A 10,000-nucleotide genomic window follows, 5' to 3' on the forward strand; every position below is an offset into this window, starting at 1 on the left:
TATCACTGCCACATATATATATACCAGGTTAAAGATATGCAAGAGTGATAACTAATAAATTTAACGAGGTAATTAAGAGTGCTCAATAAAAGAAGAGCAAGATATATTTTTATTAATATAAACAAATTTATGTAGTCGCGACACTTGACACTAGTTTGGGATAAATGGTTGGTTAAAACCAGAAGTTCTCATCAGGTGACTTAATAAATGGTTGCTTTCCACAGAAGAAACCAGTCCTCAAAAAGAAACAATTCAATTTACTTTAAAAGAATGCCTGAAAATGCGTGCTCTAATAATCTTTGTATAAATAGAAAATGTCGTACCTAATAAGTTTATATATATATTTCCAGACATTTTTTTTTTTGGTGGGCAGTTGCTCCAGACAAGGCATGAAGCCACTTGATGTAAAGAAGCTAGATTCTGACCTAGAAAGTAGAAATTATTCCCTCTTTGTCAAAAACATCGCTCCTGTAATGTGAGGACTAAAGGGTTCATGCCTGCAACCACTCCACTTCAAAAACTAAAAACTTACTGAGATGGATGTGGTTATGTAAAACGAGTAAATGCCACCCCCCTCCCAGCATTGGCCAGGAGAGAATGGGGACTTTTGTATTCATGTGGAATCAAACGTAAGTATCAGAAACAGCTGACTTGAAGTATTTCTATTAAAGCTGTTTATAAATAAAGCAACTGGTTTTTGTTTCCCAGTGAACTACATTCTTAAAGTTCTAACCAAAAATTTGTAGATGAAAATGTGTGCAACCGAAAGAACCCACCTCTAAACATTGAATGTACATTTTATAATTTTAAATATTTTAAGATCTTTAAATATTTAATGTGATATGATTAGAGGACAAATGAAAGAACTCTATATAATATAATAATGAAATAAAATAAAAATAAAAAATAAAATGCTTACATAAGAGATATTCAACATATTTTGGCATAAAATAGAATAAGAATAGCAATAAGATGTAGAATAAGAATAATAGAATAAAAACAATAGAATAGGAATGATAGAATAAGAATGATAGAATAAGAATTGTGAAAGAACTCGATAAAGAAATAAATCTATGGAATGTTCTCGAATTCCTGTTGCTTTAAGATATTTGCTTATTCTTAGATTTCATGGCTCTGCTACCTTAAACGAATTCTTTGACATATTTGGTAATGCTGTGATTTGAGCAAATTCTCTTTTGATGTTTGCCACTCAATCATGTTATGATAGGTATGCATAGGAAACACACGCAAGTCTTACTTTTATTGGAACTTAATTGACCCAGGTCATTCGTTTCAGAAACCAGTAACGTTAGTTGCCGTGGTGATAAAACTGGGTATCAAATCTTGGTGAAAAAATTGGATCAGGTGAAAGAAGTGGAAAATGGGGGAATTTTCCAGACATTTTAAAATATGTTTTTGTCTTATTATCCAGGTATTTTTAAAAAGAAAAGATGAAAACTAAACAGTTTCAAATATTTTATTTTTTTATGGAAATCATTCTAGACAAGGCATAATGTAAAAAGCTAAAATAAATAAATAAATAAATAAAAATATTACTTCAAAATCAAAAGTTAGCCAAGGATAAGTGTTAGATGGATAAATTCCAAGTTAAAAAAACAGCAATTCTTTCGTCTTTGTCAGAAACATTGTTCATGGAACGTGAGAACTAAGAGACAAAATAAGAAAAGCGAGAGTTACAAGACTGCTGAAAGTAAACTCAGGGTCGATTTTCTATTCTACTAACATAACATCGCTTGATAACATATAATTAACATAAGATTAACAATTGCATTAACAGTGGTGCAGGTGTAGTTATCGATTTTTGTCATCGATAGATTTTGACTAGCCAGTCGATTATGCAAATTTGGGATCTTTGTTTATTTTAGAAGAAAAAATTAAAATTCCAATCGATTTCATCAATTACATAATATACTCGCTTTGAATTTTTGTTTAGTAAGAGTTCCTGATATATGCCAAAGTTTTCAATGGCTAATCATCTATGTTTATTAAACAATTAAGCAAATTGTTGTATTTGTTACAAATATAAAAAAATAGCAAATGCCATTCAAAATCTGTTCACTCTCTAAGTACTTAATATTACACTTGTCAACAAAGATTTTGGTGTCGTGTGTTTATGGGTCAATTTTTATAATTTTTGATGCACTGATTTAAAAAATGACATTTATTTTATCTGATTAGCTTTAGTTTCCGAGATATGTGATGTGCCTAAAGATTTAACAAAAAGCATACTTTTGGTCCGATTAAAGTGAAAGTATTTGGTGTTATATGTACTAATAGCTTATTCAATACAGCTTAAAAAAAGCAATGATTTCAAAAATTCAAAATAACATCAAAATCTTTTGTTTTAGTAGAGGATTTCTTTACTTAGATAGAAAAATTTTGTAGATTTGAAACTACGAAAACCAAATATTGGAGCCATAAAACAATAGTATTTTTTATGTTGAAAATATTGTCCTTTACAATTTCAGAAAGTCAGATTAAAAAAAGTTATTTAAAGTTTCACATCTTGATTAAACCTGAGGTTTTATTCAAAAAGTATTAGTTTTTTTCAAATTGAATATATTTTTTCACCTGTGTAAGTATGCTATCTCTTTAAAACTGTTGACGATCATTTTACTTTTTTCTAGCCTATAACTTCTATACCAATATTGTTGATTACTCTTAGAGAGTTCACTTAAATACAGCTGTATCTACTTACTTAGTGATAGTTTGAACTTTATCATTTTTCTCATTGCAGATATAATAACTAAATAAATATACAAAATGATATCAAGAATTCGATCCTGCAAGAACCATCCATATTCATTTTGTTATATTTGTAGTGAGTTTCAAGTAAATGATGAAAAAAATAGTGTAACAGATTTTATCCGAAAAGCTTATCAGTGGCTCATTGTGATGAGCCTATCCTTGTTTTATCGTTATTTCCATGGCAGGTGCTCGTCTGAACTCCAATCTCTGGTCCCCCCTCGCCAATCTTTCACGAAAAACACCCGTCTAGCCGAATCCACTGTGAAAAATTTGCCCCACTCTTTATCTGTGCCTAAATCAAAACGTGGATTCCATGAACAAAGCTTCTTTCTTAGAACTGCACGCCTGTGGAACTCTGTTCCGTCTGCCTGCTTCCCACCGGACTACAACTTGTGTGTCTTCAAGTCCAATGTAAACAAATTCCTAATGAACCGCCCCCTTAAGTAAACACTTCATCAAATCTCCACACTAACGTAATGTACTTGCAATAACCCTTATCCCTGAGTGGCTTCCGGGCCTTGATAAGTGGTGATCACTGTGTAAAAAAACAAAAAAAACAAAAAAAAACATGTTTTTAAAGAACTGTCTGATCTACCCAATTAAAATTTAGATACAAGCTTTGAAAAACTAGACAACACAAATGATCCAGATTACCACCATCCTTAGACCCCGTATGTTTGATCAAGAAGATCTTAGCGATTTGATAAGAGATTTAAACCTCTTTAAAGAATCATCCGAACTCTTAGCTTCTCGACTCCATTATAGACAGTTTTTGCAACCTGGAACAAACATTACTTTTTACCGAACATGGGATGATGAATTTATTCATTTATTTGAAGAATTGCCAGATTTGTTTTGTTTATTTTTTGGTGTAGATATTCCTGGACTTCTCCTAAAGTCAGGTGTAAAAGATTATAATCCAGAATAGAGATTGTTTATAGACAGCTCTAAAAGAAGTTTGAAATCTGTGCTCTTACATAATTCTAATATGTATGCATCTATACCTACTAGACACTCAACAACACTAAAGGAAACATACAAGGCTATCAAAACTGTCTTAACACATCTGAAATATGAAAATCATCAATGGATTATTTGTGTTGATTTAAAAATGGTAAACTTTTTATAAAGACAATAGAGTGATTATACAAAGTTTCCTTGCTTTCTGCGCTATTAGAAGAGCAAGGATAAAACAAATCATTCTAAGCCCAAAAATTCAGATGAAATGTACCGAAAACATTGTCCAGTTTTGTCATGAGCTTTGATAAATTGTTTCATAAGTCCTAGTTTTATACGTAAAGGCAGGAATGTGATATATATATATATATATATATATATATATATATATATATATATATATATATTTTGCATCTGTCTGTCTCATAAGAGAATGGAGTTCTGTGCTTCAGATTAGTGCATTGCTGAAGTGCAGCAGTTACTCTGACTGCACAAGTCTATCATAAATCGGCAGTCTCTGTTGCAGTTGTCACAGTTGTATGTGATGTCTGGTTGCAAAAACCATATTGTTGTCCGCTGTCATCTGTGGTATCTCGTCTTCCTTTACTGCTGTTCTATCCTTTTTTCACTCCTCTTGACGCAAGTCTTCTCCAGTGACTGCAGTCTTCAGTCACAGACTTTCAGCCTGTTGAATCGATGCATCCTGCCCTTATATCTCTCTTGTAGTGTAGGACAAACCTTTCCTTGATAAATCAGGTACCCACAGGTCGGGCCATGTAAATGTTACCAACATTTCTAACGAAAATGCTACTAGAAACCAAATAAGACTCGAACATGGCATGCCAAATTGTCAGATTGCGCCAGTATCTATACCACTGCATCATACTAAATTTTGGTTTGAATAAATCGGAGTGATGAAGATATTTACTTACTTGCAAAGCATCTTCTTTGAGTAATTCTTGGTGGAATTGCTTCACCCTCTGTTCGCTTTCGATGATATATTTTGAGAAGAGAGTCTTTTCATCAAAGGCTGCTTTCAAAGCTATTTAACAAGAAAACAGAAAAGGGAAGATCATTTAATCTGAAATGAAAACATGGTTTTTGATGACCAGCAGAATCAGCAGACGATATGTCAAAAAGAAGATAACAAAGAAAATAAAATATTTGTAAAAAGATGGAGAGAAAGAAGAAAAAAAGGAATATCAAAATGTTTAATCTTTTAAAGTGAAGATATAGTTGACCCGAATAAAACATTAAAGAATCTTGTTTATCAAATTTACTTGAAATCGTTGCGAAAAGCAATGAACCTGTGAATTGTGTGCTTTTATTACAGTTCTTCTTCTTCTTCTTCTTCTTCTTCTTCTTCTTCTTCTTCTTCTTCTTCTTCTTCTTCTTCTTCTTCTTCTTCTTTGCATGACTTTAAAGCATGTGTTTATATGACAATTCCTCACTCTGCAAGATCTTTCAAGTTGCACTGGTTAGATAGTAAATGACCTCAAGGTAGTGCTGCATTGTATGGTCCTCTTTTCCACATTTACAGATGGTTGGGTCGGTTTTGTACTTCAACTTTTTTAATCACCCCCTCCTCATTTCCATTCTCAGGCGGTTGAATGTTTTCAACTGAATTCAAGATGATTCTGAACCGATAGAAAGGGCTTCAGGAGGCATTACCATGTAAATAAAAAAAGGCCATTCTCTATTACCCTGGTTTACAGCTGAGTCTGGTATTTTCCTGGGATGTTGTTAAGGACTGAAAATGGCTGAGGAAGATCTCTTTGTCTACAGTAAAACATTGCATTATAGAATTTTTTGTAAAACTGAATAAAATTAAAATTGAGTGAAAATAAAAATGTTAAATATTGGCATAAACTTTCTGAGGAACAGAATTTGTTGTGTAATAATCGTTGTAATAATTGATCTCTTTCTTTTTCTCAGTAGCGATTGTTGTAGTAATATGTGTGATCGTTTATGCATATTCATGTTTATTTAATTTATTTATTTGTTTGTTTTCTATTGTTATTGTAAGTTTTAAAGCTATTTTGTATCGCTATCCTAGAGTGAGTTTTATTTTGTGAACACAGTTGTTTTCTATTTCTCGTCTACAGTTTAATAGATTTTGAGTGTAGATTCAGTGTAGCTTAGTCGCCATATATATTTTATAAATTACTAACTAGCTCTACCTACGTATTGAGCACTTTTGAAGTAAATACTTAAAGTTTACGCATAAATCTATACTTTCGTATATTAAATTTATGTGAGTAAATGAAGTAGTTATATATATATATATATATATATATATATAACTACTTCATTTACTCATATAAAATTAATATATGAAAGTATAGATTTATGTGTAAACTTTAAGTATTTACTTCAAAAGTGCTCAATACGTTGGTAGAGCTAGTTAGTAATTTATAAAATATATATTATAATTTTCAGAAAGTGAGATAAATTAATTTGTGAGTATATATATATATTTTTTTTTTTGGAATATATATATATATATATAGAGAGAGAGAGAGAGAGAGAGAAAATAAAAAAGGAACAAACCGTATTATGTGTTCACCAACGTTTCGTCTTTATTTCGAGACTTCCTCTGTTAGTAATTTATAAAATATATATGGCGACTAAGCTACACTGAATCTACACTCGAAATAAAGACGAAACGTTGGTGAACACATAATACGGTTTGTTCCTTTTTTATTTTCTCTATTTTGTCGGAATACTATTTCCATTATTTTCATCATATATATATATATATATATATATATATATATATATATATATATATATATATATATATATATGGCAGCTGTCTTCTCGGTTTCGAGTGTGATCACACTTCAGGAATTTTTCAGGTTTTGTGCATCACAGAAAGAATACACACAAAAAAAAACACTGAAAAGTAACCGTGCGTGATTTTCTTTAAAGTGGAATTGAGCTTGCACAGCATGCAATGCACTGTTTAAGTGAGTAAGGGAAGGTCCAATGGCACATTGAATTAGATGATAAATCCATACCAAAGTCTCAAGTTTTTTAGTCAAAGTTTATCTTCTTTTAGACATCATCACAAAGCCCAGAAGCCTTATTTGCCCTGTGAGCCTGAACTGATGACAGTGTAACGGCAGCTATATATATGTCCAGAATAAATTTGCGGCAGAGACATTTCATAGCAATCACCATTTTCAACACACATGCGTTGGAAGTACGCGTAAAGACACAAGGTTGTCATTTGCTGACCTGCACACATGCAATAAAAGGACTATGTTACACTTCGTGCTCAGTAATACAACAAATAGTCCAGAATGTTCTAGAACTCTCCTATAATCTTTTGCGCGTGTAAATCAAACTAGTCTGGGATGCAGTTTTAGGAGTAACAACATCACTATCGACTCCGTCTTGCGGGACGTAAAACGTGACTTGTGTGCATCATATACCTAAATTCTCTGCATGTACCATAAAAAACGAGAATTAATTCTTTTCAACAAGTTCTTTCGAAGTGCTGTTTTCATATGTAATGAACACACACATGCACGCATATCACTTAAACAAGTAATGACCATTTTATTTTCCCTCCAGAAAATAACCAGATGTGTTCCCTCTCAACATGAAAATTCATAATCATAAACTTTTTGTCTTTTCTACAAGACTAAGATTACAAGAGGAATTTTTTCTACAAGATTAAACCCGGATCTCCAACTTCTAACATAGACCCCCACTACCAGGTCTCCTTCTCTAACATCAGGGGTCTACGTTCTAACCTTCCAGAGGTTGAAACCCAATTACAGGAGACTAAAACAGACATATTATTTCTAAGTGAAACTGTCATTGGACAGAACATTTCCCTAGATGAATTCGTAATTAAAGGATACTCTAATTTAACTTCCAAATCAGACCCCCAAGATCGCCATGGACATGAAATATGTGCCTATATAAAAGATGGCTTTCCGTGTGGTAGGGACATCTCCAGAGAAGATCCTAACTTACCCTATATGTGCTTCCAGGTTGCACTAACTCAAACTACTACATTTATATTTGCTCTCTATCGCCCCCACAACAGCGGAGTTACTATCTTTAAAAGCATATCTGAGAAAATTGACCATGCCCTATCTGCTTATCCTTCAGCTAATATTCATGTCTGTGGAGACTTCAATGTTCACAATATGGGATAGTTAACTCACTCAAACAAGACCGATGATGAGGGGAGGTTCTGTCATGATTTCTCCATTGCTTATGACCTCACTCAGATTGTTCACGAACCCACCCGTGTTCTCGATACTGACGGCCAGTATGAAAGTCTCCTAGACCTTTTCTCTCACAACTTACCCTGAATTGTGTTCAGCTTCTGTTCTGTCTCCACTTGGGTCTTCCGACCACTCCGTTGTATCAGTTAAGATAAAAGTGAAATGTAATAAGTCCCCAGATGTACCTCTCCATCGTACAGTATATCGATACTTTATGGCTGACTGGGATAGCTTCCGTACATTTATATCAGATCTACCTCTGCATTCCATGTTTAAAAAGAATGTGTCCTCTATAGTATCAGACCTGACAGAATGGTTAATGGTAGGTATTGATCGTTTAATATCCTCGACAAATTCCAGCAAAAACCTACCAGCCAACCATGGTTCTCTCCAGAATGTGCAGCTGCCATTGCGCATAGAAATCACTTTTTTCATTGCTTCCAACGTAATAGATGTACTGAGACTAAAGCCACTTTCAGAACTGCCAGCAACCACTGTAAAAATGTAATAAAGAACACAAGAGAGTTATATGCTCAGTCCGTAAAGTCCAAAGTAGCCGAGCAGCGGCTTGGTTCCCACCAGTTTTGGCAAATAGCAAACAGGATCCTGAACAGAAGCATGTGCTCTATCCCAACTCTCATAAATGGACCTGAGGTAATCTCGTCAGCATCAGACAAAACCAAACTCTTTGCCACAAAATTTGCAGCTAATTCTAACCTTTGCAACCAAGGCTGCCAACCTCTAATATTTCCTCCTGTATCAGAAAACATGCTATGTGATATACAAATATCTGTACATGATGTTGCCAAGCTAATCAAAAACCTTGATTCCAATAAAGTAACCGGCCCTGACGATATTCCAATTATAGTACTCAAAAGACTTCAACCAGAACTAGCGCACATCCTTACAAAACTGTTTAAATGTTGTCTTAAGGAGAATTGCTTCCTGTCACCCTGGAAAATCTCATCAGTATGCCCCGTATTTAAGAATTCAGGTGATCAGTCATCTCCCTCTCAGTACAGGCCAATAAGTCTTCTGTGCGTCATGAGTAAGTTGCTGGAATCTGTGTTAAATAGAGAAGTAATCAACCATCTCAGCAAAAATAATCTTCTTAGTAACATGCAATATGGTTTCCGTTCTGCTAGATCTACAGCAGATGTGCTTACAGTTATATCTCATAGGATTAGCAAATCTCTCGGCAGAGGCAACCTTTCTAGGGCAATTCCTCTTGACATATCAAAGGCCTTTGATAGGGTATGGCATCCTGGGTCCAACTCTCTTCCTGATCTACATTAATGATCTTCCAAATCACATCCTCACATCATTCGTTGACATTTATGCTGATGACACTACTATCTATGGTAGCACATCTAAGACCGTAAACGACCAAGTCCTCTCTGATTCTCTCTCCTCTGATTTAGAGCAAGTCGTACAATGGGGAAGAGGTGGCTTGTTACTTTTAATGCATCTAAGACCAAGCTTTTATCTTCACATCATCAACACTCTGATCCCCATCTGGCATCAATTGAAATGAATGGCTCTCGTCTTGGGGAGGCCTCATGTTTTGACAAGCTTCTTGGCTTGACCTTTACTCCTAATCTTAAATGGAACACATACATTAAATCCGTTGCCAAGACCGCTGGAAAAATGGTGGGCTCCTTCTATCGATCCAATAGATATCTCGCTGCTGATGCAATTCTCTATCTATATAAGAGCCAGGTACATCCAAGGATGAAGTACTGTTGTCACATCTGGGCAGGAGCTGCTAGAAAGGACTTGGCCTGCCTTGATAGGGTTCAAAATAGACTTCGTAGCCTTGTGCGGGATGTCCTTTTCTCTTCCCTGCAACCTGTTTCTCACAGAAGAGATGTTGCGAGTTTGTCTCTGCTTTATCGTTATTTTCATGGCAAGTGCTTGGATGAGCTCCATTCTATGATCCCCCCTCGCCAAACTTTCACAAGAAACACCTGTCTAGCAGAAAACACTATCACTAATTTCCCCCACTCTTTATCTGTGCCTAAACCTAAACG

General features: G+C 34.4%; 1 long non-coding RNA gene across 1 annotated transcript in view; it reads right to left on the reverse strand.

The window, feature by feature from the left end:
* Positions 1–10,000, reverse strand: part of LOC145289023 (uncharacterized) — a 54,896-nt gene that overhangs the window by 33,197 nt on the left and 11,699 nt on the right. Inside the window, exon 2 of the long non-coding RNA XR_013869302.1 lies at positions 4,659–4,768. This is a non-coding gene — a long non-coding RNA (uncharacterized LOC145289023). The remainder of the gene's footprint in view (positions 1–4,658; positions 4,769–10,000) is intronic.

Source organism: Euprymna scolopes, chromosome 2 (assembly GCF_053919585.1).
Source record: "Euprymna scolopes isolate OS-2025 chromosome 2, ASM5391958v1, whole genome shotgun sequence".
NCBI classification, from domain to species: Eukaryota; Metazoa; Mollusca; class Cephalopoda; order Sepiida; family Sepiolidae; genus Euprymna; species Euprymna scolopes.